Source organism: Artemia sp. Qi Xiang Cuo, chromosome 13 (genome assembly GCF_049724085.1).
Source record: "Artemia sp. Qi Xiang Cuo chromosome 13, ASM4972408v1, whole genome shotgun sequence".
Lineage (NCBI taxonomy): Eukaryota > Metazoa > Arthropoda > Branchiopoda > Anostraca > Artemiidae > Artemia > Artemia sp. Qi Xiang Cuo.
Window position 1 is genome coordinate 61559081 of NC_142806.1, and position 27968 is coordinate 61587048.

The following is a 27968-nucleotide window of genomic DNA, read 5'->3' on the forward strand; positions in this document are numbered from 1 at the left end:
ACAGGAGGGGGTTTCCCGGCATGATTTGGAAAGGGATAAGAAATTAAAGTTTAAAAGTTTTTTTTTCAACTGAAAATAAGAAACAACATTGAAACTTGAAACAATCAGAAATTCTTCCGTATACGGCGAGGGCTATAGTGACGGTTACATAAAGAGAGGGCTGTCCCCTCCTCTACCCTTAGCTCGTTACTCTAAACAATTACTGAAACAATTCTGTTTCAGTAATTGTTCTTAAGAGATTGGGACAAAAAGTCAAACTTTAGCGTTAAGAGCAAGTGGCTGAGGAGGTAGCAGCCCTACTATATATGAATAATTTCTGTTCGTTTTAAATTAGCTCCTGACTCTCACTTGAAAACCTCAGTTTTTTATTTAATACGTTACATAAAATAGCGATCGAAAAGCTCTTACTTTTATAAGGACACAATTACTACTACTCTATCTGTGGAGGCATAGATGAGAAATTGGGTTAGATGATGTGTGAATGTGAAGTGTTAAGTTAATTGCAAAAAGAAGTGTATGCAATGAGTAGGTTTGTTGAAAGATGGGCGGTAGGTAAAGTGAGTGACGAGTGTATTGTAAATGGTGAAAGGTTAGGAGGATTTCTCAGGTGAGCAACAAAGCACGAAAAAATATATTTCTCTAATCTGTGTGATGCTGTTAGTTTATGAAGTGTAAGCTACTTGAATAGCGTTAATTTTGTATTATCAGGGTCCTTCCCCTTTAAGAGCAATAAAAATTGTTATTATAATTACAGTATTACGGCATTATCGTTTGTTATCATTATTTATAATTATATAAGCTATTAATAAATATTCAATTTCTATTAAAAGGATACTTTAAGACATAGGAAAAGTGAGATACTTATTGTATTGCCAATTTCTGTGGACTTTTGGGAATAAAAAGCAAAGGTGGAAGAAAAATTAAAAGACTAAAAACCACTTGATGAATAATAATTAGATTTTGAACAGTCAATAAAAGGAATCGTGGCAAAACTGTCGAAAAAACTGTTCATAACTTTGTTAACCGACATTTATTAAATAAAATAAGAATAATTTAAGTTTTTTTTTATTTCAGACATTAAAGCACATCAATAACAAATATCTTAGCACTCGAATCTTTAAATACCATTTTTTTAATTTTTCATTCATACAATTTATTCATAATGTCTTTATTTTATTGTAAGAATCACAATGAGAAGAACGGAAGCCAGAATTACAAGAAATCCTGCAAGAATCCAAAATCCCATGTCTTTAATTGAGCTGACCTTTTTCGGTTTCAATTGGTCCTGGAAAACAAGAAAAAATCTGAAATTGCAACTATTTTTTAGTTTGCAAATTTTTTTTAGCTTGAAAGTGAGAATAATTCAAAAATAAACATAGCGTATATTTTGTTCTGTTGTTAGAAAGAAGAACAATTTCTGTATATTGAGCACACAAGAAAAAACAAGAAAAAAGTTTTTCAAGAAAAAAGAAAAAATAAGAAAAAAGTTTTTCAAGAAAAAAGAAAAAACAAGAAAAAAGTTCTTCAAGAAAAACAAAAAAGAAGAAAAAAGTTCTTCACAAGAAGAATTTGTGAAATTTGATCTTGAAGACAGGTCTAGAAGCAGATGACAGTGTCTTCGCAGAAACGCAGTAAGATAACAATAAAAGAAAACAGAAGAAGAAGACAATTAATAGGGGGAATATAGGTAAAATAAGACCGACAACCAGGAAGGGTCGTATCCAGGATATTATTCAGAGGGCAAGGGGTGAAAAAATCTTCCTGTTAACTTAGTATAACGGTCGACCATGGAGACAGTACTTTTATTCGAGTTGGAATAAAATTTTGGCAGGGGGTTTCAAACCTGGTAATCCACTACCCCACTGGATACAACCCTGTCTTCCAAGCATTACGGATTTCTCAAAGAAAACTATTTTGGATTTTCTTTAAAACTATTTTTTCGGGTGCCCTAAATCTAACTAAAGATAGAAAAATACAAAATAAAGAGAATAATAAAGAAATAGAGAAGTATCGAGGTTATTTGTTGTAGTGAGACGGTGTAGACCATTAGGCTGAAAGGAAAAAACATGACTTGATTTTCTTGAAGAACAGTGATTTGGTTCAACAAAACGAAAACCATTGGCTCCAAACATGCCGTGGATCTTGTGCTAGGTTTGTTCAAATTATGTTACCGTTCCATCCCTACCGGTGCTTTCACAAAACTCGCAAAACAATGTTTACACCAGTTTTTTCTTAAGACCCTTTGGCTTAAGTTCCTGTAACACATTTCATTCCGTTAACGTCTACATTTCCTGATTTATTTTCCCCGTATGCCATGTGCTGCGCTTGAGGCAGGTATATTAGACTGTTGAATTACAGCTTATGATCCTTAACTTGAAAAATTCACTAAAGCAATGTGCATCTCATAATTATAACACCTAAAAATATTATAATAAGTCAATAACTTATAACATTACCTTGGCATAAAATGTATTAAAATTGTGTTTTTTCTTGAAAAAGGGCTCTATAGCACAGTTGCCCACTGGAAGGGCTACGGTCTAGCACATTTTGAATTAAACATATTCGATGTTGCTCAAAATCCTGACTGTTCCTGGGGATCCTTTTTTTTTTTTTTTTTTTTTTATTTATTAGGAGGGTTTTCTCCCGTACAAGTTTGATTCAGGGAATCGAAGATGTGTACTTTATGTTTAAATAAACCCAGTGTTACTGTTAAAAAAAACTACTAAATCTCACACACAGGAAATTTCATAGCATTTCCTTTAAAAAAAATTGGTTGCACACACTTGCAAATTATTCTTTTGCCGGCTATAATTTTACTGAGATGTGTCCAATAGCAACTTTTGCACAACGATTTATTTCAATTCCTATTCGTTTTACGAGGCGCTAGTAGTCTGGGAGGCAAAGTTAAAAATCTGAGAAAATAGTGATCCGAGGGGCACAAGTGATCTGAGAGTGGTTTAGGACTAAATCAACCATGCTGATTACGAATATCTCGGGCGTATAAGGGCCAAAGGTGCGCTTGGAGGTTCCCCCTAATTAAGTTCGCTATTTTTCTGTTTTCAAACAGTTCGTGGTAACGAACTGTAAGTAAGGAGCGACCCGGCTCAATAGAAAACAAAACTCTAGAAAACGGAACCAGTACTAGTTTTGTTACCAGTGGATACATCAGAAGAATAGTATTTTTCTGTTGATTTCAAATATACAAGTTTCATCAAATTTAGTCTAACCTGTCAAAAGTTACGAGCCTGAAAAAGTTGCCTTATTTTCAAAAAAGGGGGAACACTCCCTAAAAGTCAGAGAGTCTTAATGAAAATCAAACCATCAGTAACAGAAAACCCTACTGTAGATGTTTCAAGCTTCAAGCTCCTATCTGCAAAAATGTGGAATTTTGTATTTTTTGCCAGAAGAAACCTCACGGAGGTGTGTTTATTTGTTGTTTTTTTTCTTTTTTTCCCAGGGATCATTGTATCGATCAAGTAGTCCTAAAATATCATGAGAGGGCTCATTCGAATGGAAATTAAACGTTCTAGTGCCCTTTTTAAGTGACCAAAAAAATTGGAGGGCAACTTGGCCCCCTCCCACGCGTATTTTTTTCCCAATGTCACCCAATCAAAATTTTGAGATAAACATTTTGTTCACCATAGTCGAAAATCTAATAAATATGTATTTGAGGATAACTTAATCCCCCACAGGTCCCAGGGAAAGGGCTGCAAGGTATGAGCTCTCCCCATTGTTTACTTATAGTATTGGTTATTGGGAAGTATACATACGTTTTCAGGAGGGATTTTTTCTGGGTGGGGTGGGGGGGGGGGTTGGAGTATGGGAATTACGTGGGAGGATATTTCGATAGAGGATGTTTCCTTGGGGGAAGGGACATTTCTATGAAGGGGGTGCGGGATTTCCCAGTATTATTTAAAAAAACGATCAGAAATTAAATAAAAAAAAAGTTTTTTCCACTGAAAGTGAGGAGCAACGTTAAAACTTAAAACGAACAGTATTTATTGCGTATATGAGGGGGTTCGCCCCCTAGGCAATACCTCGCTCTTTACGCTAAAGTTTTTTTAGAACTTTCAAAAGAGCTATCTATTCTAATTAACCGGCCTTTGGGATTCGAACAAAATTCGAACTTTAGCGTAAAGAGTGAGGTATTGACTTGGGGGCAAACCCCCTCATATACTTAATAATTTCTGGTCGTTTTAAGTTTTAATGTTGGTCCTTACTTCCAGTTGAAAAAACTTGTTTCTTTTTATTTAATACTCAGACTAAGTCCAGCTTTCTGTTATAAGATTGTAATTTTCTCCTTTGTACCTTGCCAAAACATTAGGCGATCGTTAGGTTTTCTATGCTGCTGGCCAAGGAAAACATCTCAGTTTCAAACTGCTTTTACAAGCTTTTCCTTTTACATTTTATTAAGGTACGATTGGTCGAATTTCATTTCATTTCATTTATTTCAATCCGCACTAATAATACTTCCAAAACTTTTTGCGATTAATTTTTTCTAAATCAGCTACTATCAAGAAACGAGTAAGAAACATTGATCAAACAGTTCGTGGTAACGAACTGTAAGTAAGGAGCGATCCGGCTCAATAGTAACCGAAACTCTAAAAAACTCAAAAAGTCACCCAATCAAAATTTTGAGATAGCCATTTTGTTCAGCACAGTCGAAAATCTAATTAATATGTCTTTGAGGATGACTTAATCTCCCACTGCTCCCGGGGGAAGGGCTGCATCTTATAAACTTTGCCCATTGTTTATATATAGTATTGGTTATTGGGAAGTATACATACGTTTTCAGGAGGGATTTTTCTGGGTGGGGTGGGGGGGAGGGGTCGGAGTATGGGAATTACGTGGAAGGATCTTTCGATAGAGGATGTTTCCTTGGGGGGAGGGACATTTCTATGAAGGGGGTGCGGGATTTCCCAGTATTATTTAAAAAAAACGATCAGAAATTAAATAAGAAAAAACAAGTTTTTTCAACTGAAAGTGAGGAGCAACGTTAAAACTTAAAACGAACAGTATTTATTGCGTATATGAGGGGGTTCGCCCCCTAGGCAATACCTCGCTCTTTACGCTAAAGTTTTTTTAGTACTTTCAAAAGAGCTATCTATTCTAATTAAACGTTCTTTGTAATTCAGGGATTTCTAATTCGAACAAAATTCGAACTTTAGCGTAAAGAGCGAGGTATTGACTTGGGGGCAAACCCCCTCATATACTTAATAATTTCTGTTCGTTTTAAGTTTTAATGTTAGTCCTTACTTCCAGTTGAAAAAAATTGTTTTTTTTTTATTTAATACTCAGACTAAGTCCAGCTTTCTGTTATAAGATTGTAATTGTCTCCTTTGTAACTTGCCAAAACATTAGGCGATCGTTAGGTTTTCTATGCTGCTGGCCAAGGAAAACATCTCAGTTTCAAACTGCTTTTACAAGCTTTTCCTTTTACATTTTATTAAGGTACGATTGGTCGAATTTCATTTCATTTCATTTATTTCAATCCGCACTAATAATACTTCCAAAACTTTTTGCGATTAATTTTTTCTAAATCAGCTACTATCAAGAAACGAGTAAGAAACATTGATCAAACAGTTCGTGGTAACGAACTTTAAGTAAGAAGCGATTCGGCTCAATAGTAACCGAAACTCTAAAAAACTAAAAAAGTCACCCAATCAAAATTTTGAGATAGCCATTTTGTTCAGCACAGTCGAAAATCTAATTAATATGTCTTTGAGGATGACTTAATCTCCCACTGCTCCCGGGGGAAGGGCAGCATCTTATAAACTTTGCCCATTGTTTACATATATTATTGGTTATTGGGAAGTATACAGGCGTTTTCAGAAGGAATTTTTTTCTAGTGAGGGGTCGGGGTCAGAGTAGGGGTTACGGGGGAGGATCTTTCCATGGAGGATATTTCCCTGGCGGAAGAAAAATTTCTATGAAGGGGGTGCCAGATTTCCCAGCATTATTTAAAAAACGATCAGAAATTAAATAGAAAAACAATTTTTTTTCAACTGAAAAGTAAGAAGCAAGATTAAAACTTAAAAACGAACAAGAATTATTACTTATATGAGGGGGTTCTTCCCCTAGTCTATACGTCGCTCTTTATGCTAAAGTTTTCTTTAGTACTTTCAGAAGAGCTATCTTTTCTAATAACCAACTTTTGTGATTCAGGGGTTTGTGATTTGAACAAAATTCGGACTTTAGCGTAAAGAGCGAGGTATTGACAAGGGAGCGAACTCCCTAATATACGTAATAAAAACATACGAATATAGTAATTCGTTATGTAAGTTAATTCGCAAGTTACACCAGAACAAAATTTCCAGAGAGCCAATTAACCAAAAAAAAGAAAATAAATAGGCGGATTTTGTTTTAATTATTCACTTATGATGAGCAAAAGTCAAAGCTGCATTAATTCAAAAATGTTTAGAAATTAAATAAGAAAAAGTTTTTCTAAGTGAAAGTAAAGATTGACATTAAAACTTAAAACGGACAAAAATTATTCCGTATATGAAAGGAACTGTCTCCTCCTCAACACCTCACTCTTTACGCTAAAGTTTGACTCCGTCTCATAACTTTGTTTTTTAAAACAATAAAAAACTTTAGCATAAAGAGCAAGGCGTTGAAGAGGGGACAGCCCCTTTGATATACGGAATAATTTCTGTTCGTTTTAAGTTTTAATGTCGCTCCTTACTTTCAGTTAAAAAAACTTGTTTTTTTAGTATATTACCTAAAAGGCAATCCTAATTATACATTAATGAAATAGTTTTAGCAATAGTTCTTAAGCTATTATTTCGTCAAACTCATCGTCACTTCCAGAAAGACAGCACGACCCAGCACATGCACAAAGCAAGTCACACTTTTGAATTCCCTCACAGGAGCACTTTCCAATGCACGTATTTCTACATTTGCAACGGACTGCAACGCGGCTTAAAGAAATCGGCCACTGTGACAATGAAGTTGTCAGAGAAATAACCCAAAAAGCGTCTCTGTATACCCATCCGAAATTTAGGAGATCTAGAACTATTGGTTCACACTCCGTAGCCTTTAAAATGATTCCCCACATGATTTTCTGTTTATGTGTTTGCCAAGTCCAGGCAGTAATTTTGGTCTTTTTTCGTGACCTCTACCTAGATGGTAGCGTCGAAACCTTGACCTCATATTAAAGTATGAAGCCCACTTCGGTGGTCGCTAGCCCCGAAATAAATCGAATCAGCATGTTCGAAACTATTGTTTCCAAAAGTCCGAACTCATGTACCAAAATGTTTTTTACAAATCGTTATTTGACGACTCTTTCAACTTTAGCTCCCCGTCTATAGGGCTGTTTTCGCATTATTCTTGTGCAAGAAGTCCGTTTTCCCGTCATTTCTTACATTTCCTATTGCTCCATCCCTGAATTTACTCACGCTCAAAAGTTATGATCCTTAAATCCTAATTCTTAAGCTCTATTATTATAAAAGAATATCAAAGCAGCTTTCTCTTGGGGATCATTAAGAAGGAAAAAGTTTTCCCTTGTTCTTCCCTCACTACTACATGAATGTTCACTATTTTTTTTTAGAGCCAATTTAAACCAGCGTGGCTTTATTAGCCTTCAATATTTTCTAGCCTGACAAGGTTATTTGTAAATTAGGTGTACTTACTTGTCAAAGGGAGAGTACAATCCCATTAACTGCAGATATTATATTGAGACTTGAATTGAAAGGGATATTTTTTTTTAATACAGGTGCATTTAGCTAAATGGATGTCAAAGCATTTTCTTGTGCTGAGGAAAATTAAAACCTCAGTTTTTAATCTGGTTATCGTAATTTTCTATCCGTATGAAATTAATGTACATTTTAGGAGATATTCAACTCTACTATTAGTATTCTCCAGTTTCAGGAGGATTTTGAGCTTTTTATGTTGGAGATAAGGTGAGGTGATAACTTTTACCGAAGGTATTAAATCCCATACGCTCAACTTTCATTTGCTTTTATTTAGCTAGTTCCCCTTATGCCAAAACAGAGCATCTTATTTCTAAAATAGTTGATGCAACAATGCTGTACTTGATTCCAAAATCGCTTTTGCAACAGTAACTGAAACCTAGAAAAGAGTGAATCCCGGCTCATATTGTGTTAAATTAAAAGAAGGCTTATAAAAAATTGGTGAAAGCAGTAGATCCAACAATTCAGGTGTTAAGGGGTCAATTTTTGGCTACATCGAATTTCAAAAAATATGTTTATGCTGATGGAAGAGGAAACTACATTTTTTTTATTCCCAAGTATCGCAATTATCTGGCATTCTAATATCTAGAATAATTTGAATAATAAGTTGATGAGGAATTAGAATAATGAATAAGAATAATTTCTAGATTTTCTAGAATAATGCCTTAAGAAGCCCTTCTTATAAACTATTCCTATTTTTCCTGGGTGTTCATATATTCCTCATGCTTTGTCGACACAATGGTATACAAGTACTTTGCCCGTTCTCATTAAACAGTTATGCAGAGAAAGGGGGGGAGTCGGCAGCATTTCCCCTTTTCACTTAGTTGTTTTTAACCTCTTTTCATTTAATTTGAAACTACAAATGAATTGTTTTTAATTTTGTTTTAAATTTGATTTAGGCTATTATTATTTACTTTTAAATTTGAAGAATACATAGACAAGCTTGCGGAGGTTCCTATAAAATCCTCAGATTTTGGCAATGGGTTAAATAGAAATAAAAAGGGTTAAATAAAAAGGGATTTTTTCTATTTCAGATCTTAAATAATCAAATTAAGAGACGTTTTAAATGGAAAATTACGCATAATAATCTTAAAAAATAGACTGAAAGTGGGCTGCAACCAGGACTATGTGCCAACAGTGATCGGTTTACATGGACTTGGTGAAATCAGTGAAAATGGCGTGCCACTGATTGATTATTGTGTCACTAATGACATGATTGTAGGAGGTACATGTTATCCTCACAAGACTATCCACAAATACACATGGAATTCATCCGATGGTGCCACTCGAAACCTGATTGACCATATACTCGTCAGCAAGCGCAGAAGAAGGTCCCTTGAAGAAGTCAGAGTTTACCGCTGAGCCGATTGCTTCTCTTACCATCAACTAGTTATAGGCAAGTGCAAAATTAAGTTGAAGGTGGTGAAGAAAGTGTCAGTTGCAGTTAAGAAATTCGATATCCAGAAGTTCCGCGATAAGACTATTCGTTAAAAATAAAATCTTGCGCTAGTAAACAGTTTCGCAGCTTTGAGCCACGACGACTCCGATGAAGTTAGTTCAGATTGTCTTTGGAAATCACTAGAGTGCCTAAAAGATGCTGATCTGGAAGTTCTTGGATGTAAGAAACGAAAGAAGTAAGAGTGTGTTAGCGAAGAAACTTGGTAGCTGATTCAGGAAGGAATAAATCCGAAAGTTGTTGTCGATAAATACTCACCTAGTCAATCATCTAGTCAGCCGAGTGATAAACAATGCTGTGATAGTTTAAAAGAACAGTATAAATGTGCCCATAAGTGAGTGAAAATGTCTGCCAGGAATGGCAAGAGAACATATGCTGAGAACATAGCAGCCGAGGCAGAAAGAGCAGCCAGTCGGGGTGATATTAAAACCGTCTCTACGCTTACTAGGAAACTTTCTGGCACGCAAACAAACCCTTGCCCTTTCATAGAGGATAAAAGTGGGCAGCTGCTTACGAATCAGGTAGATGTCCAGAACTGTTGCATATTTCTCCTATCTTCTGAACCAACCGATACCCCATGAGCCAATGTTTGTCCCTGACATGCCCCTATCTGAATTAGATATCTATTTGGGCCCCATCCTCTTTCAGGAAGTTGTAACAGCCCTGAAGTCGCTCAAACACGGGTAAGTAGCTGGATGTGATGGAGTCCCTCCGGAGCTGTTGATATGTGGGAGAAAAGCTCTTTCTGGCCCACTATTTAAGCTGCTTAGTAAAGTGTGGTGCGACAAGGCTATCCCTCTCGACTGGAATAAAGGCATTATCATGAAAGTCTTCAAAAAAGGTCGAGAGACATCATGTGATAACTGGGGAGGTATCACACTCCAGACAGTCGGAAGTATAGTTATATGTCAGATTATACTTAGTAGAATTCAGGGTCAAGTCAACTTGTTTTTAAAAGATGAGCAACATTGTGTCCGCCCAAATCGTTCTTGCTGCGATTTGATATTTAGCTTGCGTGTCCTACTGGAGGAATCAAACGAACGGGAATAACAGATTATTTTAGTGTTTATAGACTTCTTGAAAGCATTTGACCCTGTGTACCGATAGGCAATGTGGAAAATTCTCCTAGCGTATGGAATGCCTCCAAAAATAGTAAATATGATCAAAGCCCTGTATGCTGCACACGTTTGCGCAGTCTAGACAGAGAATAGGCTGTCAGAGTGGTTCCCTGTTGAGTCCGGTGTACGTCAAGGATGTTTACTATCTCCAATAATATTCACAATCATTTGCGCTTCGAGCTTGCCACATTAGAAGAGGAATACAACTAAGCCCTGAGCGCAAATACATGACTGCAATTATGCTGACGATACCGCTCTCGCGGCTCACTGCCAAGAGGACATTCAACATAACCTTAATGAACTAGCAGTGAAGGCTGCCCCTATTGGCCTGAAGATTAATGTTGATAAGACGAAAAGTATGTCAATCGGAGTTTTGACCTTTGTAGTCACAACTTTGTACCTTTGTAGTTTTTACCTTTGAAGCTGGCATTCAATACGAAGGTAATGATACAGAAGAGGTCAGAGAATTTAAGTAGATCTGTGGTAGAGTGATCCAAGATGGGAACTGGGATAGAGAAGTCATGCTACGCATAGTGTATGCAAGTGAAGCATTTTCTCATTATATTCATAGCATGTATATCTTGTTGGATCACTCATTTGCTTCTTCTATCAGAGTCCTGAGCGTGAATATGAAGTCTGAAGAAGATATACCTGTACAAAAACCATGTTGCTCTTCTCTCAGATACGGATCGAGTGTTTTTATCAGGTGCTTGAATATTACAAGCGCTACAACCTTACTTGGTACTGATATTAGGTTTACACCCCGCCCGTTATCGCAGATAAGTGCACAACCTTTCTTAAACGTCTTAACAATTATATCTTTTGGTCTAGTTGCCAGGGACCTTTTTGGACTGCCAGACCGTTGCAATAAGTGTTACCCACACTGAGAGGCCTGTCCTTACTGATGCCTTGATCATTTCCGAAGTTGTTCAGTCTTCACCAGATAATCTTCCATTCTTGAGTTTCTTCACGAAAACAAGTATTTCTGCAGAAGTGGGAGGAGTTTCATCAATTGTCAGGTTAAGGAATGGCGTAGAAGGAAAACTTTCTCAGTCAGTTCATCTCGGTCTATTTAAAACCTTTTCAAAATGGGATACCCAGCTCTCGTCAATTTTCTCAGTTTTGGTGAGAACATTCCCGTTCTCATATTTGACTTGGCTGGATCTGCTGGGTAGCTTTCCTAGTATTTTATTTGTGAGCCTTTGAACTACTTTGAAATCTCCTCTACTAGCCGCTTCCTCTGCTAGTCTATCCTTTTCTTCTACAGATCTCCGCTTGTCAGGCTTTGCTGACTTCTTGATTTCTTTGTCCTTTATTCTATACAGGACATTTTTGACGACCGACGGTCTGTCGCCACCAGCAGAGAGAATTTGCCGCTGTCTCATGTCATTGTGCTCATCGATTAGTTTCTAAATTGCTTGTGATATCCATATTTCCTTCGGTTTTTTCTTATATTCGAGCACATCCTTAGCAACTTAATTGTATGTTGTCATCATTTTTCTACTCACTGCAGTTTTCTACTTTAAACAAAGTGAATGAGTTCTTCAACTACATACAGAAGTTTTTTCGGGTTTCTTGGTCATGTAACTTATATAGACCATAAAGCTTCACAGAATTCGATTTTTCTTTTTTGTGCACTTTCAGCTTGACTTTCAATTTTGCTACCATCAGGATATGGTCCGACTGGGTATCTGCCACTCTGAAACCACGTACATCCTTGAGATTAGGAGATGATCTGTTTGGTTCTTTCTAAAGATACCAGATTTGAATATGTTTCTATGTTTCCATCCTATTAGGCCAATGGATTAATGTCATTGTCACTGCTGCTAATGCAGATAAGGGCTAAACAGAAATCAGGTTACTCAGTATGCTGAGTAACAGACTGTAAGCAACGAGTGACTTTACCCATTAGTAACCGAAACTCTAAAAACAGAATTATGACACCAATTGAAACATTAGGAGAATTGGCTTTTTTGCGCTGATTCCAGATATATAGAATTCAATAAGTTTAGTGTTGACTATCAAAAGCTGAGAACCTGAGAAAATTTACATTAATTTCAAAAAGGGGGTAGCTTAACAAAATTGGACCATTACATTCAGAATCTATGAGAACCCTAGTGTAGAGGTTTCAAGCTCCTATCTAAAAAAATGTGAAATTTCGTAATTTTTGCTAGAAGAACGATCTCGTATGCTTGTTTATTTCAGAGGAGTGATTGTGTTGAATAAATGGTCCTAGAAGATTGGGAGAGGGTAGATTCGAAAAAAAATATCAAAAGTTCTAGTGACCTATTTAAGGGACCAAAGATACTAGATCACTCCAGCACCCCTTTTTCCCCAAGATATCCAATCAAAAGCTTGAGATTGCCTTTTATTCAGCATAGATGAAAAGCTCAATAAATATGCCTCTATGCACATTCAGCGTGCTCAACTTTAGCTAGAATAAAACCGTGCTCGTGTGGATTGTTGAAATCTATCTGACGGTCTCTAACAAATCCAACGACACATTGGCCACGACTGAAGTAATGCCGTCATCTTTGAGTGTGTTCCCTGATTAGTGCAACTAAGCCTAACTGGTCCTTATAGGCTGTCGATTTCAATTACTTTTTCTTCATTAAGAAGCTACAATATCAACGACAACATGTTTCTCTCACATCTTTCACTTGATTGTTTCCATCTGGCACACTTGAAAGATTAATTGCAAGAAACGAACAAATACAATTCAATTACGATTTTTTTATTTTAGAGAATCGATTACGATTCAATTACAATTTAATCTAAAAAAGAATTAATTGTAGTAATATAATTATTTGATTAATTGAGAATATCGCTCGGTCCATTAACATCAAATTTTCCACCCCTAACACCATCTATAAAAAACATACAACTATATAATACTCCTAAAGGCCTAAGATTCTGATCATTCGCATTTGGTAGACAATAATGTCGCAGTTTCCCTTTTATTGGATTTATCGGGTCTGCATGGCCTACAGACAAGACCTATAGGGGGGGGGGAGGCTTTGTTCACATTTATTTCTGGACCATTCAGCAATTTTTGCAGTATAAGTTTCAACGTAATTATAATTTATACATGGTTAAGTAGCAAAGAAAATCAAAAGGTACCACTTGTTACCAGTCAGAGGCAATTCTATAGCGTTGCCTATAGTAAAGGCGATACTGCTCCAATATTTTATCATTTATTATTTTTTTTCCCCAGAGACACTTTATATGGAAGGGGTCGTCGTATAAACTTAAAAGGAGGCTCATTCAATTGGAAATCGAGAGTTCTAGTGCCATTTTTAAGGGTTAAAGGTGATTGAAAGGCAACTAACACCCCTTCCACGCCCACCATTTCCCCAAACACTTCCAATCAAAATTTCGAGATAGCAATTTTGTTTTACGTAGTTGATTTCCAGATAGAAATTATGTTTTGAGGAGGACACGCCCCCCACAGCCCTCAGGGCATGGGTTGTAAGTTATACCCTGGGGGCATGTTAAGTTTTTATAGAAAGTTTTGTCGTAGAAGTTTCAAAAAGGGCTTATTCGATTGGAAATTCAAAGGGCTAGTGCCTATTTTAATAGTCGAATGTGATTGGAGGGCAACCAACAGCCCTCTCACGCCCACCTTTCCCCCAAACATATCCAATCAAAATTTTGAGATAGCCATTTTGTTCAACGTAGTTGAAAATTCTGGAAATTAGGTCTTTGAGGATGATAATCCCCTTCCCCCCAACAGCCCTCAGGGCAAGGGTTGTAATTTATGCCCTGGGGGCCTATAAGGTTTTTATAGAAAGAATGCCCTTTTTAATAGTCGAAAGTAATTGGAAGGCAACTAACACCCCTTCCACGCCCACCATTTCCGCTAACACATCCAATCAAAACTTTGAGAAAGGCATTTTGGTCAGCGTAGTCGAAAGTTCTGGAAATTATATCTTTGAGCAGGAAAATCCCTCAACAGTCTTCAAGGCAAGGGTTATAAGTTATGCCCTGGAGGCATATAGGGTTTTTATGGAAGGAATGCTTGTATAAACTTCAGAAAGGGCTCATTTGATAGGAAATTGTGAGTTCTAGTTCACTTTTTAAGTGTCAAACGATATCGGAGGGTAACCAGCCCCCCCCCCACCCACGGCCTTTTTTCCCAAATGAATCTGATAAAAATTTTGAGATAGCTATTTTGTTAAAAAAAGTTAAATGATCATATAACAAAAATTCAAGGGTTGACAAAACTCCCCAGGATCCGTTAGTAGGCGTTGTAATTTATGCCCTGGGTCATATATTGTTCTTTTGGAAGGGATGCTCGTATAAATTTCAAAGAGGGCTCATTTGATTGGAAATTGAAAGTTCTAATTAACTTTTAAAGAGTCAAAAGAGATTGGAGGGCACCTAGCCCCCCCTCAACGCCGTTTTTCCTCAAACCTATTCGATAAGAACTTGGAGATGGCAATTTTTGTAATAGGTCAAAGACCATATAACAAAAAACTCCGGGGTCAACACAGCCCCCCAGGGCCCGAGGGCAGGCGTTGTAAGTTATGCCATGGGGGAATATACGGTTCTTATGGAAGAGGTGATCGTAAAAACTTCAGAGAGGGTTCATTTGATTTGAAATTGAAAGTTCTAGTTCGGTTTTGAGAGTCAAAAGAGATTGGAGGGCAACTAGCCCCGACCCCCCCCCCAACACCCTTGTTTTTCTAAATGTATCCGATAAAAATTTTGAGATAGCCATTAAGTTAAATAATTGTTCAAAAGTCAGATAAAAAAAATTCAGGTGTCGACACAACCCTACAGGGCCTGGGGGCAGGTGCTGTAAGTTATGCCCTGGGGCATATATGGTTCATTATGGAAGGGTTGCTCGAATAAACTTCAGACAGGGCTCATTTAATTGGAAATTTAAAGTTCGAGTTCACTTTTTAATAGTAAAACGAGATGCAATGGCTAATTCCCCCTCCCCCTCCCCCCAATGCCTTGTTTTTCCAAACCCATCTGATGAAAATTTTGAGATAGACATTATGTTAAAAATAGTTATAAGGTTGGGTAAGAAAGAATCCGGTGTCAATACATCCCCTCAGGGTCCGGGGAAAGGCGTTCTAAGCTATGCCCTAAAGGCATGTATGTTCTTATGAAAGGGATGCTTGTATAAATTTCATAGATGGCTCACTTGATTGGAAATTGAAAGTTCTAGTTCACTTTTTAAGAGTCAAGAGATTTAAGGACAGCTAGACCCCCCACACCCTTTTTTCCCCAAACTCATCCACTAGAAATTTGGAGATAGCCAGTTTTTTAAATATTGTTCAAAAATTAGGGCCCGCGAGGTAGGCGTTGTAAGTGTTTTCCTGGGGCGTATATGGTTCTTATTAAAGGGATGCTTGTATAAACTTCAGAGACGGCTCATTTGATTGGAAATTAAAAGTTCTAGTTCCCTTTCTAAGAGTCAAAAGATATCCAAGGGCAACTAGCCCCCCCACACACACACCCTTTTTCCCCCAACCCCGTCCGATAAAAATTTAAAAATAGCTATTTCCTTAAAAATAATTCAAAAGTTAGATAAGAAAAACTCCTGTGTCGACGCAACCCCCCAGGGCCCGGAGCCAGGCGTTTTAAGTAATGCTCTGGGGACATATATAGTTCTTTTGAAAGGGGTGCTCGTATAAACTTCGGAGAGGGCTCATTTGATTAGAAATTGAAAGTTCTAGTTCACTTTTAAAGAGTCATAAGATATCGAAGGGCCACTAGCCCCCCCCCCCCCCTCCACGCCGTAAATGCATCAGATAAAAATCTTGAGATAGGCATTTTTTTTAAAAAAAGGTCAAAGTTCAGATAACAAAGATTCCTGTGTAAACACAGCCCCCCAAGGACCGGGGGTAGGTGTTGTAAGTTATGCCCTGGGGGCATATATGGTTGTTATAGAAATGATGCTCGTATAAAACACATAGAGGGCTCATTTGATTGGAAATTGAAAGGTATAATTCACTTTTTAAGAGTCAAAAGTGATCGGAGGGCAGCTAGCCTCTTCCCACACTCCATTATTTTTTTCCAATAGGCACTTCATATAGAAGGGGTCGTCATATGAACTTCAAAGAGGGCTCATTTGATTGGAAATCGAGAGTTCTAGTGTCCTTCGTAAGAGTCAAAAGTGATCGGAGGGCAACTAGCCCCCCAAGCCCTTTAAACGCAAATACATCTGACAAAAATTTGAGGTACCATTTTGTTAAAAATAGTTCAAAGATCATATAACAAAAACACCTTTACGTAAGGCCATTTCGTTAAAATAGTTCAAAGGTCAGGTAAGAAAAACTCCTGTGTCGACGCAACCTCCCCCCCCCCCAGGGCCCGGGACAGGCAATGTAAGTATTGCTCTGGGGGCATATATGGGTCCTATGGAAGGTATGCTCGTAAAAACTTCGGAGAGGGCTCATTTGATTAGAAATTGAAAGTTCTAGTTCACTTTTAAAGAGTAAAAGATATCGAAGGGCAACTAGCCCCCCCCTCCCATTCCGTTCTTTCCTCAAACCCATCCGATAAGAACTTTGAGATGGCTATTTTTTAAAAATAGTTTAAAGATCATATAATGAATACTCCAGGGTCGAAACAACCCCACGGGGCCTGTAGGCAGGCGTTGTAAGTAATGCTCTGGGGGCATATATAGTTATAATGGATGGGATGCTTATATAAACTTCGGAGAGGGCTGATGGGATTGGAAATTGAAAGTTCTCGTTCACTTTTTAAGAGTCAAAAGAGATTGGAGGGCAACAAGCCCCCCCCCTCCACGCCCTATTTTCCTCAAACCCATCCGACAAGAACTTTGAGAGAGCAATTTTCTTCAAAATGGTTCAAATATCAAATAACAAAAACGTTGGGGACAACACAATCCTTCAGGGTCCGGGGTTGACGTTGTAAGTTATGCCTGGGGGGCAAATATAGTTGTTTTGGAAGGGATGCTCGTATAAACTTCAGAGAGGGCTCGTTTCATTGGAAATTGAAAGTTCTAGTTATGGTTTTAAGAGTCAAAAGTGATCATAGGGCAACTATCCCCCCACGATCTGTTCCCCCAAATGCATCCGATAAAAATTTTGAGATAGCGATTTTGTTAAAAATAGTTCAAAGGTTGGATAAAAAAAACTCCGGTGTCGACAAAACCATCCAGGACCTGAGGGTAGGCATAGAAAGTTATGTCCTGGGGGCATATATGATTCTTACGGAAGGGATTCTCGTATAAACTTCAGAGAGGGCTGATTTAAATGGAAATTGAAAGTTCTAGTTCAATTTTTAAGAGTCAAAAGACATTGGAGGGCCCCTAGCACCTCCCCCCCCCCACATCCTTTTCCCCCAAATCCACCCGATACAAATTTTGAGATAGCCATGTTTTTTTAATAGTTCAAAGGTCAGATAACAAAAACTCTGGTGGCGACACAACCCCCCAGGGCCCGGGGGACAGGCATTGTAAGCTATGTCTTGGGGCCGTATATGGTCCTTATGAAAGGCATGCTCGTATAAACTTCAGAGAGGGCTCATTTGAATGAAAAGTAAAAGTTCTAGTTCATTTTCTCAGAGTAAAAAAAGATCGGAAGGCAACTAGCCCCTTTCACCCTCCACGCCTGTGGTTTTATTGGATGGATAAACCCATCCGATAAAAATTTGAGGTGACTATTTTGTTAAAAATAGCTCAAACATCAGATATTAAAACTCCGGGGTCGACACAACCCCCCAGGGACAGTCGTTTTAAGTTATACTCTGGGGGCATATATGGTTCTTATAGAAGGGATGCTCGTATAAACTTCAGAGAGGGCTCATTTGATTGAAAATAGAAAGTTCTAGTTCACTTTTAAATAGTCAAAAGAGATCGAAGAGCAATTAGTCCCCCCCATGCACTTTTTTCCCCAAACCTATCCGATAAAAATTTTAAATAGCCATTTTGTTAAAAATAGTTCAAACATCAGATAATAAAATCCGAGGTCGACACAAACCCATTTTTTATCTTTGATATTGTTACTTTGATATCAGTTTGATACTTTGATGAAGACTTGATTTAAAAAAAAAATGATTTTGAATAAGGAATTTATAAAAACTTGAAACTTTTCGCAATCAAAAACGAACGAAAATTAATTAAAGAAAACTTTCCGAAAAATAAGTTTTCAAAGAAAAGTAAACGCCATTTTAAACTTAAGGTCAGCAGATACAAATACCTGTTAAAATTCAAACTCAAGACAACCAGACATTGCTACTGAAGAATAAATAAAACCCAAAATGAACAGAAATTAAATGAACTATTATAGCAAAAAACATACAACTAGTTATAATTTAAATGAATAAATAAATCTTAAAGCGAGCAATGCTTAAATTGAATATGTAAATCAAGCTTAAAACGAAAAAAAATATTTTGTTATTGAAGTATAAATGAAACTCAAAACGAACATAAATTAAATAAAGAATCAATGCAAACAAACATACAGTAGATATTAACGTAAATGAAGAAATAAATCTTAAAATGAGTGAGACTTAAATTGAATGTGGAAATCAAGCTTGAAACGAACAAAAATCACTACAAACAAGAGTTTGAGTATCGCCTCCTCTCAGTGTCAAAGTCTAAAACCTACTGTGTCATTGGCGCTTTACTGAAAACTACATTCGTTTTCAATAGTCTTGGAAAGTATAAATAACATCAAATGGAATATTTGATATATAATGATATTAATTGTTGAAAGATCTCTCAGTTCAAGAATTTATTTCACTGTAATTTTATCTTTATTTTCAATGCTGTAAGAACTGGAAAAGAAAATATTTGTAATATAATTCGTTTTCAGTGAAGTACCAGTGACGCAATAGACTTTTGGTTTTTATTTACAGTTAAGGAAGGGGGCAGTGTCCAAACTCTTGTTTGTAGTGAAACTATATTCGTCTTGAGCAACTTTAGAATGCACTAATAAATTAAATTGAATATTTGATGTATAATGATATTAATTGTTGAAAGGTCATCAGTTCAAAATTTTACTATGATTTTAATGTTTATTTTCAATATTAAGTACAAAAGAAAATATCTGTAATAAAATTTGTTTTCAATAAAGCGCCAATGCTCAGTAGGTTTTAGACTTTTAAAGTGACAGAAGGAGGCGATACCCAAACTCTTGTTTGCAGTGATTTTTGTTCGTTTCAAGTTTTATTTGCATATTGAATTTAAGTTTCACTCGTTTTAAGATTTATTTATTCATTTACGTTAATATCTATTTATGTTTGTTTGCATTGATTGTTTATTTAATTTCTGTTCGTTTTAAGTTTCATTTATCCTTCAATAGCAAGATATCTTTTTTCGTTTTAAGTTTGATTTTGATATTCAATCTAAGCATTACTCGCTTTAAGATCTATTTATTCATTTATATTATTACTTGTTGTATATTTTATGCTATGATTGTTTATCTAATTTCCGTTCGTTTTGGGTTTCATTTATTCTTTAATAGTAATTTCTGGTCATTTTGAGTTTGAATTTCAACAGGTATTTATATCTGCTGAGCTTAAGTTTAAAATGGCCTTTACTTTTCTAAAAAACTATTTTTTCGGAAATTCTTTTAATTAATTTGCCGAAATGACTCATCAGTAATTTCTCGGAAACAGTTCAAGGCACCATACAGACACCTTCAGGGAATTTTGTCGAGCAGGCAAAGGTTGAATAATGGCCTAAGGAAGAGAGTAGAGCTAAGTTATAACACACTATGTGCATCTCAGCTACCAAAATACCATATCTGCAATACCTCGAGAACCGCTCGGGGGATAAAATTTTACTTTCTGGTTAAAGGAAGAAATTACTATCTGGTTTCTGGTTTCTGGTTTCTGGTGCTGGAAAAAGGAAGAAAGGAGAAGGGGAACTCTCAATTTCATGTTGGATGTAGGGGCTCACTTTGTCTTGTATCCAGTCAGTGTAAACATCCTTTTGATACAAGTCACTATGATGCTTAGGCTCAATTCAATATAAGTTTAAAAAAAAAACTATGTGTGGCAAGGTGTTAAAATGGCATATCAGCAGTATCTTTTGAACGGGTCAGGAAATGACGTTAAAACTTTCGGGGAATTTATTTTTTTAGGTGGGGGCATGTGGACCTATAAAAAACTAGGGAAGTGGTAGAGATGGGTTAAACAATTTTTTTTCAAATTTGCCAAAGCAATTTGATACTAAACCCCCTACGGGACTAGAATCCTCTCAAGGCGAAGTGGCGATATAATTCAAAAGACGCTTTGTATACCCAGAGTAAACCAATACAGCAAAATTAACGGTCCAGCCTGACCATGGCAGAAGACACTTTGGATTTTTTTTTTTTGGGGGGGGGGTCAGCCTTTGGATGGTTGAACAGTCCGACATAAAAGGCAGCTTTTTCCGATCGTAGAATTCTATGAATAATGTTCTGACATCGATCCAGCAGGACCATTGAGAAATTTTTTCCGGGGACTAGCAGCAGATTTATTCCACGGTAATTTCAGCAATCGCTTCTTGAGCCTTTCCTCTTCCGTAAGGGAATGATGACACCTTCCGCCAATCTTCAGGGATTATCTCAATTTGCAAGATTATGGAGAACAGGGTGTGGAGAAACAAGAGTGCGGAGGAACATTGTAGGGCCTGCACATTTCTGCAGTTCATAGCTTAAGGCATATATACTTGCAGAATTACTATTCTTGAGCCTGTTAACTGCATTTTTGATTTTTGAGGGGTCGTAAGGCTCATATGGAGGAACACCTGCTTCAGATCTTTGACCACTAGACTGTCTGAGATTATCATTTGGAGGAACAGACGGGCTGGTATTGCTTAGGAGCAGGCAGAAATGGTCCTTCCACTGTTCAAGACAACAATTTTCATCAGAAAGAAGTGTCTTATCCCTTGATAGGACTGGTCCCAATGTGGGAGTTTAATTTTCAGTGATTTCTCGGAGATGCTTGAATAGGCTACCAATGCCTTTCTTTTGTACTGCTAGTTCAATTTCATCGAGTTTCTTTGGAAGAAATTTGAGTTTGGTCCCGGTGAATGATTCTATTCTGCACTCCATTAAGCCTTCGATAAGTGGCCATGTCCCCATTAGCCTTGCCCTCCGTCTTCAGTCTATGACATGTAGAGTTTTATTGGCTAGACACGATTTCTTTTTAAAACTTCTCTTTCCAAGCAACAATTGTGCTACTTCAGTCTTCTGTGATTTAAAATAGTTCCAGGTGTCTTCGCTGCTGCTAAGCGATTCGATACCTAAATACTATACTACATGCGAGTATCTGGCTCCTGAGGTTTCCCAATATCTGCAGCAGCTGTCCTTCTTTCAGATCTTTGTGCTTGGAGGTGAATCTGGACTTCAGCCCACATACCTGTGATCTGCATTCCCGAGCTTTGCTGATTGTTAAGTTCTGCAGTTCTTCAGTGACGATCCACAGTGTTTAGAAATAATGACGTGATCAATCATCTTCTTTGTGCAACTGTCATTACTATACCACGTGCACTGGTGGATAGTTTTGCGTTGAAAATAGGTATTTGCTATAAAAAGGTCATGGAATGGTCATTTACTAAAACAATCCCCAGCAACATTGTCCCCTCCAAAAATGTGTATGTGCAATATTTTATGTAGATTGTCAAAGGTAAAAATATATATTTGCCATTTACTCACTTTTACCTGCTCGCTTTTACCTGAGTATTCCTACGAGTAAATGGCTTTTTACGCTGCTAAATTTAATTTCTGACTCTCTTGTTGAGAAGAATTCGAAAAGAACCATTCTATGGTTTATTTTCTCCCTAGAAATGCATCAAAAGATCCTAGTATCACTTCTAAAATTGAATGTATGGCGGTATGAAAGTCCAAGTTTCTTATCATACTTTGATTGGGGATATTAGATTTAGTGTTTTATTCCACGAAAAAAATGCGCTTGCCAGTTGTGATAAAAAATTATACTGCAGGACACATATGAGTACAGAAAACTTACTTATTTAATTTACTTAGTGCTCCTGCCGCATGACATGTGACGTGGAGAGCACAGCAACTTTGCTCCTCCAGGTGGAGCAATCTGTGGCTATTTGGCTATTGACAACAGTAATGTGGCTATTGACAACAGCAATGATGGCTATGTTGAGGAACTCCTGAAGGCTGTCTTTCCATCTGGTCTGAGGTCTGCCCCTCGGGCGTAACCCACCATGAAATTTGGGGTTAGAGTCGTATATAATTCTAGCAGGTGCTGACGGTGGCATCCGAAGGAAATACCCAATCCATATGAGGGTTCACTGGCAATTTGTGTCGAGACTGGAACTTGGTGAGTAAGGGCAATGAGCCTAAGTACAGAAAACTTGGCAACAATTTTGATTGATAAGTGACAGACTTGGAAAAACCAAATTTCTACTCAATTATACTGCACTATCGTTGCTCACATTTACCCAAAGTGAGATACTTTCCAAGGGGTCTTACAATTATCGCGACGGATAATTTAGGGCTTAAAAATTCAGGCATTCAGATTTAAGAGGATTTGTACAGATGAACACTGAAAGAAGAAAATGCATTCCTTTGTTTACCTTGGGATTATAGCTGCGATATTTGTGTTCTTTTGATGAACAACGGAGAGCTTCTGTATCAACAATCTTGCATCGGATACACAAAAGGAAAACTAAAAAACAAAAAAGCTGTAGTTGAGGCTATGAGGCAAAAAATTTTAAAAGGTCAAACTGAAACGGAGACAAAGGTTCGCAGCGTAGATATGCAGAAGCTGCTTTCTTTGCCAACTATTAAAAGCAGAAATGGGGCATGTTTTATCGTACCTTATTATTCCTAATGAAGCTTTTGCCCCGTTTAAAGCCACCAGGCAGAATTTCAATTTGTGTGTCTTGTGGAAGGAAGCTTTTCAAGGACGCGATGCATTGGATATTGGTAGCAGCTCGTATTACAAGATTGTCCGCATGAACCGAGACGTGAAGAGATTGTTATGCTTTTCCGATTTTTTTTTCTCGTGGAATTTAAACTGAAGCCCTTACACTGAGGTAAAAAAAAAAAAATTGAAAAGTTGACTCCTTTACCAGCGACGGGAATTTGATAAATTGAATTTATACAGGACTCTTTACGTAAAAACAGCTAACAAAATAAAATCATTGAGCTTATGGACCCCTAAGGATCTTTGGAATAAAAAAAAAATCATTTAGACAAAGCAGTAATTGCAAAAAAGTAATGCATAAAAGGGGTCGCTTAAAATGAAATTTGAGATTACTTACTTCTTCTCTAAAGTCTTCAATGTCTGGTAGAGGACGGACATAAACGTCCTCATAATCATTGGCCAAGGTGTACTGTGCCTTTTGTCCCTTCCTACCCTTGGCCAAGCTGTCATACTGTGATTCGTATTTAAGCATGTCTACAAATTGACTAACTTGTATCAAATAAAGGACAAAATTATTCTTATCTTTTGTGGTTTCGTTTCCTACATGAAATATAAAGGCAACTTTTTTTTCATTTAATTTAAAAGGAAAATTATCATTAGAAAATCAGTAAAAACACGTCAAATGTATAATTATCCGAGTAAATCCTTAGCCGACAATATTTTTAGCTGAGTAATTAGCGACAAAATTTTAGTTACTTGGTGAAATATCCTGCCCAAACATTATGAATTTTGACCACCAATTGTAGTTTAACTCAATAGAAATATGGGTGGTAAATTAGGAAGAAAGGAAGAATTAGTAAAATTTCCATCACAAGGGCGTCATTTATTTTCGATATACTACGCAATATAAAAAAATGGACATCATTTATGTCACCAGACACATTTCACCAGACATCATTTATGTATGGTGAAATGCTTCAGATAACTAATTGGGCTTGTCGGATAAGATTACAAATCTTTTCTGTTTATTTTTGCTTACTTGTTTTGTCTTTTGTTTGCCGTTTGGTAAATGTGGCGACTTCTCATCGCCATATATGCAAAAATATAAATTTACTATCACGGCGGCTAATTATTCAATATGCTCCAGTCACAGAGGAAAATTTGCCCAGGGTATAAAAATTTTTGTCGAATGGATCCATTCAACAGGGCCAAAAAGCCTTCTTCCCTTTCTGACATTAAGGGCTAGTGACTCAATAATATATAGCTAAGCGTAAAAAAGAGCAGAATATATTAAAATCATATGCAGCACAATAGCGTTGTTTAAGGATAGATCGATGAGGGCACAATGTATTATTGTTTTTACTAAGGCACTTCGTATAGAAGGAGTTGTAGAAACCTCGGAAGGATTTCATTCGATTGAAAATTGAAATTGCTAGTCCCATTTTAAGAGTCCAAAGTGATTGGTGGCCAACCTGACCCCCCTTCCAAGCCCATTATTTCCCAAACACATCCAATCAAAAGTTTAGTTATGCAATTTGCCCATTAAATACAATAATAATTTATTTTTAGCTGAGTGGTTAGCACACTGGGATTGAAATCCAGAGAACAGGGGTTTAATTCCAGGTGTCACGGTTTATTTGGTTTAGAATGGGGTCAATGGTGTGAGTCTCTAAGCTCAGCTAGAGTCGGTCCAGCTCCAAATGGGTACCTGAAGAAATCTGGGGGGGAAACCGGAAGCGTTAGATGATATGCCCCTAACTACGTGTCGCCTTCCCGGCCCAAGAAAGTGAATCAGTAGATCAGTACATGCGCAACGCAAACCATTGGTCAGCATGTGGAACAGCTTTTAAAAAAGTTTATTTTTGACCCACTAGCATGGTAATAAAGTAGAGTAACAAAAACAAAAGAAAAACGAAAACACACACAAAAGAAAGTTCCTTATGACAATATTAAGTATAAAAAACAGCAATGCAAATCAAAATAATCACATGAGAGGATGAAAAGGACTTAATGCAAGCAAGCTTCTTCTTTCAGCTTGGTATCTAACTTGTAGTTTTTGTTATTGGGATAAAGGGCATGTTTGACCTTTAGTGTTAGAGCATCCAGCTGAAGCTTTCAGAGACTATTGAGGAGAATGTTGAACTAAATCAAAACCCGTTATGCGCATACAGGTTTTCAAAAGGGCGTAACTCAGAAATGATTGAGAGCATTAAGTTTGAATTTTGAGGGAATAATGAGGGGGATGGTCAATCGACCAAAAAAGCAATATTGGCACGCTACTATTACTACTACTACTACTACTATTGCTACTGCTACTACTGCTACAGTTACTACTACTACTGCTATTACTACTACTGCTACTACTACTGCTACTTCTACTTCTACTAAGGCTACTGTTTCTATATCGACTACTACCACATCTGAGGAAAACATTTTTTGCCACAGCAAAGTGGCACTTTCTGCAATTTTGAGGAGCAAAATAACAATATTGAACAGCTGAGGGCCGAAACTAAATCGAGTAAAAGTATATGCTTTAGAATGATCGATAAGAACAATTGAAAAGCTATCGATTCAACATTTCAACTTGAGATGCCGTGATGCCGCTTAGTAGGGCATTTGCTCCATGTAGTCTATACAAAATAAAAGGTTAATAGGGATTATTATTCTAGAGCTTCATTGAACTGAATTTATTTTATTTATCTTACTGAGTGGAGAATTGGGGGGGGGGTAATTTAAAATCTCATCTATCTTCATTCCACTTCAGAGGAATCTGTTTCGACTCAGTCTTTCATGTGGGTACTGCGTGATGACGGCTCATACTTTATTGCAGAACAATTTCAGATGTAATAAAAAAAAATTATATTCATATGCTCGTCAAAAAAAGAAGCCGGGTTAGGGGTCCCTCATGAAAAATATTCCTTCAAAGAAATCCCTTTGAAAATCAAAAAATGAGACCTGAATTCTTAAGAATTTGCTCAACCTTGACAGAGTTACTGGAAAAGATATAGAGGGGAATGAAAAAGTTTGTGACACCTTAGGTGTGAAGGAAGATATATTTTGTGAAGAAGAATTACTGATTTAAAATAATACAACCCTAGTTGTTGGTATAGTGGTAAATGATTTTCTTAAATATTGTGGTTAGGAAGCTAGAAATAAGCTACTGAAGATTATTAATATTATTTTTGGGAAAGGAAAATGCCTAGCAATTGCAAGGAAACAGTAATTAAACCTCTGTATAAGAAAGATGACTTCGCAGGGGACTCATTGGATTGTTAATCATAATTTCTAGTGCCCTTTTTAAGAGTCAAAGTGGTCAGAGGGCAGATTAAAGTTTCAGAGGGCAGCTCTCAGGGTAAGAGTTGTAAGTTTTGCCCTGAGGGCATGTCAGGTTCTTATAGAAAGGTGGTGGTCGTATATGCTTTGGAGGGGACTCATTGGATTGGTAATCAGAAGTTCAGGTGCCCTTTTTAAGAGTGAAAGTTATCAGAGCGCAGCTACCCCCACACACACAAATACATCGTGTTTTCCCAAGATGCATCCAATAGAAACTTTGAGACGGTCCTTTTATTCAGAAAAAATCTTTGGTCCAAAGATGATATAACAAGGCTTTTAGGTTTGACAAAAATCACCAAAGCCTGAGGGCAAGGATTGTAAGTTATGACCCTTGGGCATTTAAGGTTCTTATGGAAGAGATTATTTTATAAGCTTTAGAAGTGGCTCATTCGATTGAAATGGGAAGTTCTAGTTCCCTTTTAAAAGACAATAGTGATGGAGGTCAACTAGCCCCCCCCCCTCCCACAACTACCCCTCTTTTCACCAAACGGATCTGATTGAAATTCTGCGATGGAGATTTTGTTTAAAATAGTCGAAAGAACATATAACAATGCCTCTAGGGTTGCCGTAATCTCCCAGAGCCCTGTGGCAAGGGCTTTAAGTTATCCCCTAGGGGAAAATAAGGCTTTTATGGATTGGGCGGTCGTAATAAATTTAGATGGGTCTCATTCGATTTTAAATTGGAAGTTGAAGTAGCCTTTTAAGGATCAAAGTGATTTGAGAGAACCCCCCCCCCCCCATAAATTACCAAAACAAACATCCAAATAAAGTTTTGAGACTTAATTTCTTTTTTAGCGTTGTTGAAAGGTTCAGTAATTAAGCGGTTGGGGATGTCAACCCCCTCGAGGCCTCAGGGCAAGGGCTGCAAATTATGCAATGCATGCTTGACTTCTACTTTCCCAAAATACGAAGGGCATTAAGATAGGTCTTTCAGGAAATGTTGAGAGTAGTGCTGAACTAAATAATAACATGTTATGTGTATATGGGTTGTCAACAGGGTTGACAACCCTGGTTTAAACTCAGCAATTACTGCGTATATTAATTTGAAATTTTCAGGAAATAATGAGGGAGATTATCAATTGACCAAAAAGGCAATATTTGCATGCTGTATTACTAAGAAAGTACTACTAAGGCTGAGGATATTGAACAGATAAAGGAAACGCTGAAGGGAAAGTTGAACTAAATCAAAACATACTATGTGTATACAGATTGCTGATACGGCCTTATCAGCAATATTCTTGGTACGGCTTATCATATCAAGGATGGGATGTTCAGTTGACCAAAGGCAAAATCTACCTGCTACTACTTCTTTTAATACTGCTGCAACTACTGTTACTACTAATAATTATACACTATTACTGCTACTACTGTTCCTACTGCTACTATGATACTAGTACAATTAAGACAACAAGTATGAAGGTGAGAATTTGACAGAACATGGAGGTAGAATCTGAACTAAATCAAAACCCACTATGCGCATGCGGATTGTCAAGAGGTCGTATCTCAAGAATTGACTTGGGTATTACGTAGAAACTTTCAGAGAATACTTAAAGGGGAAGA

At 37.1% G+C, this 27968-nt stretch overlaps 1 long non-coding RNA gene across 1 annotated transcript; it reads right to left on the reverse strand.

The window, feature by feature from the left end:
• Positions 1-1024: 1024 nt before the first annotated feature.
• Positions 1025-23607, reverse strand: LOC148945513 (uncharacterized). Its single transcript, XR_016142719.1, has 2 exons — positions 23473-23607; positions 1025-1285 (listed from the first exon to the last, which is right to left on the reverse strand). It is a non-coding gene; the product is annotated as an uncharacterized LOC148945513 (long non-coding RNA).
• Positions 23608-27968: the final 4361 nt, after the last annotated feature.